Raw genomic sequence first — 10,923 nt, forward strand, 5'->3', positions numbered from 1 at the left:
GGAAACAGAAATTGTCTTTTTTAAAAATGGGGATGCATCTGAAGTGATAAAAGGAACATATATAGCCTTGAATGTATTTTTTAGGAAAGATTGAAAAAGATTTCCATGTAACTTAAAAATTTAGTAAAAAGAGAAACAGCGAAATTGCAAAGAAAGATGAAAATAAGAAGAAATAACTTTCTGAAATGAAAAACAGAAATGTCTTAAAGCTAAGACGAAATGTTGATATGTAGTTTATTATAGAGGGTACGAGGATCTCATTATATTATTATTATCTTTTTTTCCTTTTCTGGATTTTTAAACATTCGTGTTAGGGAAAAAAAATAGATCAAAAGACATATTCAGTAGCGCCCTGATGAGGGTCATTCTATTCCAGAAGCAGAAGGCTTGGCCCATGGGTGGGATGGGGCCGGCACTCCTCCCCATCCTGGGAGCAGTTACATCCCACGCGAGCCCTTCCTCATCAGTGGAGAATAAAAATTAACCAAAGGACACCTGATTTTGATTCTCTGCCTGACCTCTCCTCCTACTGCCCCCTTATGGAAAGCGTTGGCCTGTGTTTTGTCTCAAGTCCTTGTCTCGGGCGTTGAGAGCATTCTGGAGCCCACTTGGGTTCAAACTCGGGGCTGCTACAGACCGGCCGTGGGATTTTCTTAGAGGAGGAGAGGAGAGGAGGCAGGCAAAGCGCTCAGGGCAGCGCCTGGCCTGGAGAAGGGACCCTTCCTTCCTCCTGCCTCCCTAGCTAAGGACGCCTCACGGACTGTCCTCCCAGACCTGAGCAGACAATTCCAAAACCCGTCTCCATCTCCGTTTCGGGCAGGTTTTCGGCCTGGGGAGCTCTCATCCAGTCCACTCCTTGCTCTGACCACCAAACTGTGTGCCTCGTTGTGACCCAGGCACTGGGCACCGAGCACAGAAAATGAAAACTCACACTGGCTCCGGTGGGGAAGGTCGCCGCTGACTCGGCAGGCATCCAGGGCCTAAGTGTCAGGCTAGCATGTCCTCCACTCACTAGCTGGCTCATCTTGGGCCAATGACAACTCCTCTGAGACTCAGTTTCCTCTTGCGTAAAATCAGGATCACACACTGGGTATACATTCAGTATACAGAGAGTGTTGGGGCTTTTGGTTTGGGGTGTGTGTGTGTGTGTGTGTGTGTGTGTGTTTTCCTCCATCACGCTCACGAGAGCATAGTCTTTGATGGTGTCGTTTGTCCACCACAGTTTTCTTAAAACCTTGAATCGTGCCTGGCACATATAGGTATTCTGTAAACATTTGTTGAGTTAATTACGTTTGTCTTATATTTCAACTTTTGCATTTAAAAGAAACATCCCTTATTTTCCTAGGAGGAGTTATTTTTAAGAGTTTATCTAAAGAATATCACAAGACATAGAAAAGTTGGGTTGCGAGGAATTCACACCTTCAGCTTTCACTAGATGTCGCCAATTGTTTTAATTGTTCTCCAAAGGGTTGTATCAATTTTACACCCAAAGAGCTGTTTCTAAGGGTTCCCCTCCGCCCGCATCCGTTCTAGACCCAGAACTTTTAAGCGCTTTGCCATGTTTTTCTTTAAAGGGGAGAATGAAAATAAAGCCGCTAGCTTTAGAGTATATTGCACCTTTAAACATTTTTATTTTTACTATTATTGGGTTGACACAAGTTATCATCCCAGATCTCAGCTCCGATATCTCCTACTGAGAGGTCTTTCCTGAATCCCTGTTTAAGTCGGTTTTCTCTTTAGTCACCCTCTATCCCATCTCTCCTCATCGCCTCCCTGACGCATTGAAATCTGAAAGCATCTTTTTGACTGTACTTATTCACTGCGTTTCTCCCGTCTAGTCTGTAAAGGCTCTGTCAGTTTTGCTCATCACTATATCTCCAGGGCCTGGCACAGGATAGGAAGCTAAGAAATACTTATAGAATAAACGAAAGAACGGATGGCTTTTTTGAAAAGACAAAGTCAATTTAGACATCTGCTAAACATCAGACATTTCTTTTTTTAAATCTTGACTGTAATAGGCAAGTGCTACTATCAGATGATCTCCCTCATTTTGCCCTCATCATCTTTGAATCAGAGATTTTGTAATTTATTCAAAAAGTATTTCTTCACTACTCCTTATGTTCCAGTGACCATTTCATGAAACCACCCCTGGAACAAAGACAAAATGATGCGTTTGCAATTTTGCAGGAAGTGGGCTTAGATGGCGAAGACGGAACGAAATGTGAAATCTGGCTTGAGAATCTCTCGAAAGAAATTTTTTTCTTTAGAGCATAGTGGTGGTAATGATAAGTGCTAACATGAGTTCGATGCTTACTGCGTGCCAGACACTTAACTAGTTGCTTCACATGAATTATAGGTTTAATCATCAGAAAAAACATACGGGGTAGTTATTATTAAAACGCCACAACCTGTCGGTCTATTTAACCTACCTGAATTCTACCATCTCTGTGTGGCGAGAACAGAGAAAGAGAAGGCTGATATAAATTATACAGGCAATTGTTTGGGGGAAGAGATAAGGCATGCATTTCCTGGTCCTGAGTTCTGTCTCGTCCCCACCTGCCACATTAGAATAACAGAAAGGTAACCTTTGATCCTACTTGATTTCCCCCCCTGAACACACTGGCTTTTAGAACTAAGTCCTCTGAAGGCTTAAAGTTGCAAAAGGCTTAAAGTGTAAGTGTAAGTCTTCACACTTACACGCCTGGAGAAGCAGACTCAACCACTGTTGGGACCAGACTCCCTGATTTTGATACAACTCCTACATTTAACATATCACCTTGACCCAGGTACATGCTCGGAACACTTTACTGCATCATTTATTTTTTGTTATGACGATAGATCTTAGAACGACTTGGATGGGTTTGGTGGTTCTGTTTGGAGACGGGAAAGAAATCTGGACGTTTATTCCAAACCCAGGAGTCTATGACCATCTCATTGTTTCCCAAACTTTCTTGGTCACATAAATCACTTGCTAAAAAACAAAAACAAAAACAAAAATGCTCAAACAACAACAACAAAATGGTGCCTGGCACATAGTGGGTACTCAATACTTGTTGGATAAATGATTCAAGTAAAAGATTTACAAGTTGAAAACAAAATGAAAGATCTGATTTTTGTAAACAACCCCCCAACCACATGTATTTCTTCTGTCTTATGTATCTATAAACACACAGACACACAGACACACACACACACACACACACACACACACACTTTTTAATATATGTTTGTATAATCATAGGCAAAGTCTTTAAAGGTATTTAACAAACCATTGAAAGTAGTCCTCTTTGGGGAGAAACTGTTTTGGCTCCTAAGGTGCTTGAATTTCAATAATTTTCTAAAACCCCAACAGTTTTCATAGTTCATTTTAATAATTTAATGATAAAAATGGTTAATAATTTGATCGTTCTAATGATGGAATAAATCGAATTATTTTAACAATTGGAAAAGTGAAATAGTGAGCGACGTTCTTTTTTCTATAGTTATCTGCCACTGATTTTCTTTCTTTTTTTTTTATTATTTATTATAATTTATGCCTACAGCACCTGGTCTTCCTAGGTGGTCTCCCATCCAAGTACTAACCAGGCCCGACTCTATTCAGCTTCCGAGATCAGACATCGGGCTTGTTCAGGGTGGCATGGCCGTAGACCACGGACTATGGCTCCACTGGGGGGCGAACCCAGGACCTTCTGCACGTAAAGCAGACGTGCTAACCGCTACACTATGGAACCACAGCCAACCACTGATTTTCTTTTTCAAAAATATATTGTAAATGTATTCACCCAATGCCTGCCTTATACCGGGCCCAGTGCCAGGCATTCTCGGAACACGAAGAAACCTACTCTTGCTCTGTGGACACTGACGATTTGGCCAAAGACATATGCTCTTCCTGTGCGAACAGTTAACAGTATGAGACTGAAGTTACAGCTCGAGGTGACAATGCAAAGGAATTCTAGCTTACTGCCAGGAAGGGCTGGGGTGAAAGGCATTCAGGTGGTCCGTGGGGAGAGGTCCAGAAGGGCAGTGGGGGAGACAGGCATTAAAAAGGCTTAGTTCGATAATCCAATAGAAAAACGAGCAAAGTTTCCTAGAGAAGGAAATTCTAATAGCCCTCAGACATATGAAAAGACGCCTTGCTTCCACACAACAGAGCAAGACGAATGGAAAACGTCATGTTTTAGCATTTTCCACCTATCACATTGGCAGAGGGAAAACAAATGTTGACATGTCCTGTGAGAGGGAGGCTGTGAGGGAAACAGGCCTCCCCACCACGCTGCAGGTGGGACTGTCACCTGGTAAGGTCTCCTGGGAAGATAATTTGGCCGTGAAAGGCAAATTAAACACCCACAAACCCTCAGACCCAGACATTCCAATTCTGGGATTTATCATCTGATGTACTTGCACGTGGTCAAAATGACATTCGCACAAAGCTGCTCGTGGTGGCATTCTTTGAGAGAGCAAGAGATTGGGAGAAGAAAAGCAAATGAAATGTCTGTGACAGGGGACTGTTTCAGTCAGTCGGGGGAGGGCCATGCGACGAATAATCTTGTAGCTACTGGGAAAATAAAAAAGCTTAATATTTATTGCATGTGCCAGGCATTATTCTAAGTCTTGCGTGATTCCTCATTCATTCAGTCTCCTCAACAACCCTCTGGAGTAGGTATTTAGGTATTGTCACCTCCACTTCACAGATGAGGAAACTGAGTCACAGAGAAATGTAATAACTTGCCCAATGTTACACGACTAGCCAATAACGAAATGTTAAGTGAACAAAAATCAGGGTAAAGAACAGTCTGTATAGCTGCTCGCATTGCAGAAAAGAGAGCAAAAAATAAATATGTATATATATGTGTATATATTTCGGTATGTGTGTATATATAGTTGACCTTGAACAATGCAGGTTTGAATTGAGTGGGTCCACGTATATGCAGTTTCTTCAATAAATACGTACAGTACTGTAAATGTATTTTCCTTATGATTTTCTTAATACCATTTTCTTTTCTCCAGCTTATATTATTGCAAGAATGCAATATATAATACATATAACATACAAAATACGTGTTTATCGACTATGTTATTAGTAAGACTTCCAGTCAACAGTAGGCTATTAGTGGGTAAGTTTTGGAAGAGTCAAAAGTTATACTTGGATTTTCAACTGCACAGGGGGTCAGTGCCCTGAACCTCAGCATTTTTCAAGAGTCGACTGGACATGTGTGTATGTACTTATACATATATACATACATACATACATACATACATAAACTGTACATGTGTGTATGTACTTATACATATACACATACATACATACATACATATATACACACATGTATACATATATATGTCTGGAAGAAGACAGGAACACCTGAGACTATATTACCTGTGGCTGCCTCTGGGGACGGATGCTCAGTTTCAGGAAGACAGAGGACGGAGAGAGATTTACTTTACACCGTATAGAATTTATACCTACTGAACTTTTGTACCATGTATACGTGATACCAATTCAGCAACTTTAAATCTTTCAAGAATTTTAAATGGAAGGGGAAGGAGCTGAACTATCTTATAGATTCTCTTTTGATCTGTGCTCATACGGTGACCGCCAGCGACATGTGGCTACTGAGTGCCTGAAATGCGGCTGGTGAGGACTGACATGTGCCATTCGTGTAGAATATACATCAGATTTCAAAGACTTGGTACGAAAAATCATGTAAAATATCAAATTAATAATGTTTGTATTGATTACATGTTAAAATGATATTTTAGCTCTCTTGAATTAAATAGACTATGTTATTAAAATGAATTCTACCTGTTGCCTTTTATCTTTTTAAAAGAAAGCTACCAGCAAGTTTAAAATTACACATATAGTTAGCATCGTATTTCTACTGGATGGCTCCGGTCTGAACCTCTCTTAAACCCTATTGATAACATAAATGAGGTGGTGATTTACATTTAAAAAGGGCATCAGACTCCTTGAGTCTTAGGAACACTCCAGCCAGGCAGGAATTATTATTACTGCTCCCCAGTTACAGAGGAGGAAGTAATGTGCTCATTCAAAGTCCATTATACTTTCTTTCAATTCATATTTTTATCCCAGGGCCCTGAGCATGTGGGAAGGAATGAGAGGGTTGCAGGATTAAATGCATGGGGACCTATTTCATATAGTTTATTCGCAAGAGCTGTGAGTGATATAATAACTTGGTTAGCTGGGACTCGTGATGGAAATGATGCTCAATAAATTACCTATCATGTTTTGTTTTTTTTTTGTACTCGTTAATGATATGGTTGTCTTTTTATTTTTTTCTATCAAGGCTCTTTTTTTTATATCTAACATTCCAGTAAAAGGCTATATCTCAAAAGGTCCCAGTACTCCAAACGGATTGTCTTTTGGGGCCAGGGTAAGTGATGCTGGGAACAGTTTCACCAAAGCTATTTAGTGGAAATTTACTGACTTATTTGTTTGTTTCCATTCTCGGACCACCGAGTTAAGCTCACTTCGGTCACCTTTTGTTCACAAGCCTGCTCAGGCTTGATTTTCATGGTTTACTTCAAAGAGGCATGGGTTGAGTTAGCTTACTGGTTTTCTTTTGTTTTGCTTTGTCTTCGAATGAATGTCGGTTTTACAGAAGGAGCGCGCATCACTCACTCCTCAGCATTCTACCTTCCTTCAGGATAGCTTGGTGAGAGCAGCAAGCAGGAAAATGTCTACTATGGAAAAATTCAACCACAGAGAGGTTGGTCGTTCTGGCTAGAACTAAGTGACAAGTAAAATTTGAGTTAGGAATACATTCCAAACAGTAAAATTTGAGTTAGGAATACATTCCAAATATTTAGGGAGTGGATGAGGGAGGTGAAGACTGAAATGGTAATAATGATAACTGCTGATCTATATCATGGATTTAGATTTTGTGCCAAAGATCAGGGTCGGCATTCGAGGTGACAACTGCATATATCATGTCATGGTTTTATATACCATTACAGAGAAGAGAAAATGCTTTCAGTTAAACTATAACACTATTGATTATAGCTATATTCTGATTTCAGAGGTGTTAAAATGTGGCACAAATGTTTGAATTGTAACTGGTGAAATACAGGGTCAAAACTGCCTCTGGTAATGGGTTAGGAAGGCCCCAGGTGGAGGAAAGCTACGCAACACACGATTCTCTCTTTGGCTGAGGAGCCAGTGAGTGAGGGGCTCCCATCTGGAGAACAGGGCTCTGTTGTGAATCCCTGGATCCCTAGGGGTGAGATGCTGACACCTGGACCAGCAGCACAGTCAGAGGCTCCCGTCCGGTCTCACATCAGGGCCCCTCGAGCATCCCAGCCTGTGGAATCACTTCCGCCATGACCATTATTATTCTCTTCTGTTAACTTTCCCAGGTCCTGTGGTCGAATTTTCCCGTAAGTTAAATGCTCATGGGATGCAAATATTTACTCTGGGCCAGGCACTACGATAAATACTTCTTACATGGGTTAAATCGTTTGGTGTTCGCCGTACCCCTGTACGGTGGGGGTCATCATAATGCTCAGTTTACAGATGAGGACACTGAGGCACGGGGAGGTTAAGCGACAAACCAAACGTTACACTGTAGAGGATTTCAGAACAGGTGGGACAGGTCCAGACCCTGACGCGCCATTTAAGGAGGACATTTTCTAGTTTCTATGCCAGTTAATCAAAGTCCGAAAGGCAAAACTTGGAAAAATATCCTCTGCCCAATGCCCTTCACCGACAGCCGAAGAATTTGGGCAAACTTTAGAAAAGGATGACATTTAAAATGTTTTAAGCTGACCAACCTGAATGGCTACCTTTCGCCAGCCAGGAGGAAACACTGGTACAGAAAAGATGATTTTCAAATAACACGTTAAGATGCTGAGATAACACCCCCAAGGCTAAAGCGTAAATTAAATACAAGTTTTCCAGGAAAGTCTTTATAGCTGGGACTTTGACCTTGGTGATACAGCTACATCTGCGAGGTCACAGAAATGAAGATAATTTTAAGGATATGCTTTTTGGGGAACTCTGAGTCCAGGTTAAATCTATAGTCACGGCCAAGAGAATAACAAACGCAATCCGCCCTTTGCATTCCCAAGCAAGAATCATAAAAATAGCCAACAATGACTTATACAGCTCTTTATATTTCCCATAACGAATGGTGATTTTTTTCTAAAATACAACTTGAATTCATTTTTCATCTAATTAAGTGCATTTGTGTTTCAAACCTAAAGAATCGTGCTCACTGAGAGCATCCTGTTTGCCAGCCTCTGTGCTAAGTTCTTTACCAATCGTAGCTCTCTGATCCGTCCAGTACCCCAGAGGAGGTGGGGAGGACAGGTACAGCGTCATCTTTCTTTCATGGGTGGGAAGACTCTGACTCAGAGAAGCTAAATAACTTTCCCAAGGTCACACAGCTAATAAGTGGTAAAGCTGAGATTTGAACCCAAATCCACATGGCGGCAAAGACTTTTTTTTTTTTTTTTTAAAGCGCTCTCCTACATCATCTGCCTAGCATGTCACATAAACCACGCAATTCAATCTTTCCATTGGTTTGGAAAACGCAGCCTTTTCAATGCATATCTCAAGAGAAAAATTTTGAAAACTTTGAAAATTAGGAAATTCGTAACTGTTGCGGACTGTGTCCCTCTGAACTTCACGATGAAGCTCTGACACACGATGTGACTGTATTTGCAGTCTGGGCCTTTCAGGCCTTGAAGTCATCAGGGAAGGTCCTAATCCAATGGGACTGGTGTCTTTATGAGAAGAGGAAGAGACACCACGGGTCTCTCTCTTTCCACGCGCACGTGCACACACACACACACACACAGAAAAGGCCACGTGAGGACACAGTGAAAAGGTGCCATCTACTAGCGAAGGAGAGAGGTCTCACTAGTAGCCAACCTTGATCTTGGACTTCCGGCTTCCACTACAGAAGCCCAGGTGACTACAACAGTAATGAAAAAGAACGCGTGACCTACAGAAAGCAACGCGAATGGCCCCCCTCGGGTGTTATGGCCAGTTTCCAGGTCGAGTCACATGGTACACAGCTGAGTGGGGTTTTGAGCCCAGCAGAGTTGACTTCCCAAGGCTGTGTCCTTAACTGCCAGCATTGCGCGAATGCCTTAGGACTGCTCTACAATAATCTGCATTATTTAAAGTTTAAGGCAGCTCCATTACTCACTCCGTCAAGGGAGCCAGGAGAAGGAAACACTGCGTATCCCTTTATCAGGACGTTTTCAGCTGCAAGTCCCCACGTGTGGACTAAATTTGATGCAAACAGTAAGGCCATCCCTTACTATGCTTAACAAGAATCTGTTCAAGGACTGGTTCAGGAGAACACGAATACCATCGAGAAACAAGCCCTCTCCCTTATCTATCCCTTCATCATATTGGCTTGGTCCCTGAGCGAGCATCCTCACAGTCACAAGATAGCTGCTGCAGCCCCAGCCCTTCCACAACAATGTCAAAGGCAGGAAAAAGGAGATCTATCCTTGAGCATCTATCTTTCTAGAGGAGGAAAATCCTTCTGCAAAGTCCCCTCGTAGGTTTTCCCTTTTGTCTCTGTGGCTAAAACTGGGTTGCATGCCCACTTCTAGAACAATCTCTGGTAAAAGGGCTCAATAGATGGGTGGAAATGTAAAGGGAGCTTACTTTCGAATAAAAGTCAAGGTCTGATTGCAAGGAAGAAGGGAGACAGGGCAGTTGGATAAGGGATCGAGAACTTCAGCCACAATTTTGTTTCAGGAAAATGTCCCTTGTGAAGCCGGACAATTGACTTCACTTCAGAAACCCCTAGACTCTACTGCACTGTCCTACATCTCCACGTTTCAGCCTTTAAAATTACCTTGCTGTAGCAGGGTATATATTTTAACTGGTAACTCAGCTCGGTTATTAAAGATGGAAAGAGATAAATTTAAAGAGCCTTCAGCTTGACAAAGAAAAGGGCATGAAATCAATTTGTATGTAAATTGCTCCCAGTCAGAACTTTCCAGAAGGTGAGAGTTACACAGAACACATTTTCTTCTGGGTTAAAATTCTTCCCAAGACCATCCTGTCTGTTTAAAAGCAGCTGAACACTGATGTCAGGAGTTCAGAATCTAATTGTGGAAAAAGAAAAGAAATGCCATTTTTCTTGCTAGTTTGAAGGGAATGAAGGAAAAAGTACACAATATGCTTTCCTGTCGTTACTAATTACTTCTCTTTCCAAGGTAGACTGGCGGTTCCACCTCCTGTACGGGGAGAAATACTAATTAGAAGACAAAGGATTGAATTGTTGGTGTTACCATCTAGTTCACAGCTTGAGGCAGTCTTTCCAAAAAGATATTCTGTTTACTTAATTGAAGGAAAGAGCTAATGATAATAAAATGGATGATAATGATTACCATGGCAATAGCTCACATTCCTAGAGCACTTGCTATAAGCCAGGCATTGTGAAAAGGACTTTCTTGTGTAAAACTAGGATCACAAACTGGGTCACTATGCACCCAGTGAGGTAGATCCCTGAGTTAGAATTTTACAGACAAGGACATTGAAATTTAGAAAGGTTAATAAGTAATAATACTGGCTGTCAGAACATTTAACACCTTAGTTCCAGCCCTATTACCAACCAGCTATATATCTGTCCCGAGTTGAATTACGGTTCCCCCAAAGACAGGTCTAAATCCTAATCCCCAGTACTGATCCCTTATGAACGTGACCTTACTTAGAAAGAGGGTCTTCACACGTGCAATAGATTTAACCGTCTTGGGATAAGATGATCCTGGATTATTTGGCTGGGCCCTACATCCAATGACAAAGAGGAGAAGACAGATACAGAGCGGAAGGCCATGTGGGGACAGAGGCAGAGATGGGAGTGATGTGGCCACAAGCCAAGGAGCGCCTGGCACCCCCAGGAGCGGGAAGAAGCAAGGAAGGATGTCCCACTAGAGCCTGCA

General features: G+C 41.8%; 1 pseudogene; it reads right to left on the bottom strand.

Moving 5' to 3' along the window:
* Positions 1 to 3,533: 3,533 nt before the first annotated feature.
* Positions 3,534 to 3,649, bottom strand: LOC112471283 (annotated as a pseudogene).
* Positions 3,650 to 10,923: the final 7,274 nt, after the last annotated feature.

This window comes from Pteropus alecto, unplaced genomic scaffold (genome assembly GCF_000325575.1).
Source record: "Pteropus alecto unplaced genomic scaffold, ASM32557v1 scaffold45, whole genome shotgun sequence".
Lineage (NCBI taxonomy): Eukaryota > Metazoa > Chordata > Mammalia > Chiroptera > Pteropodidae > Pteropus > Pteropus alecto.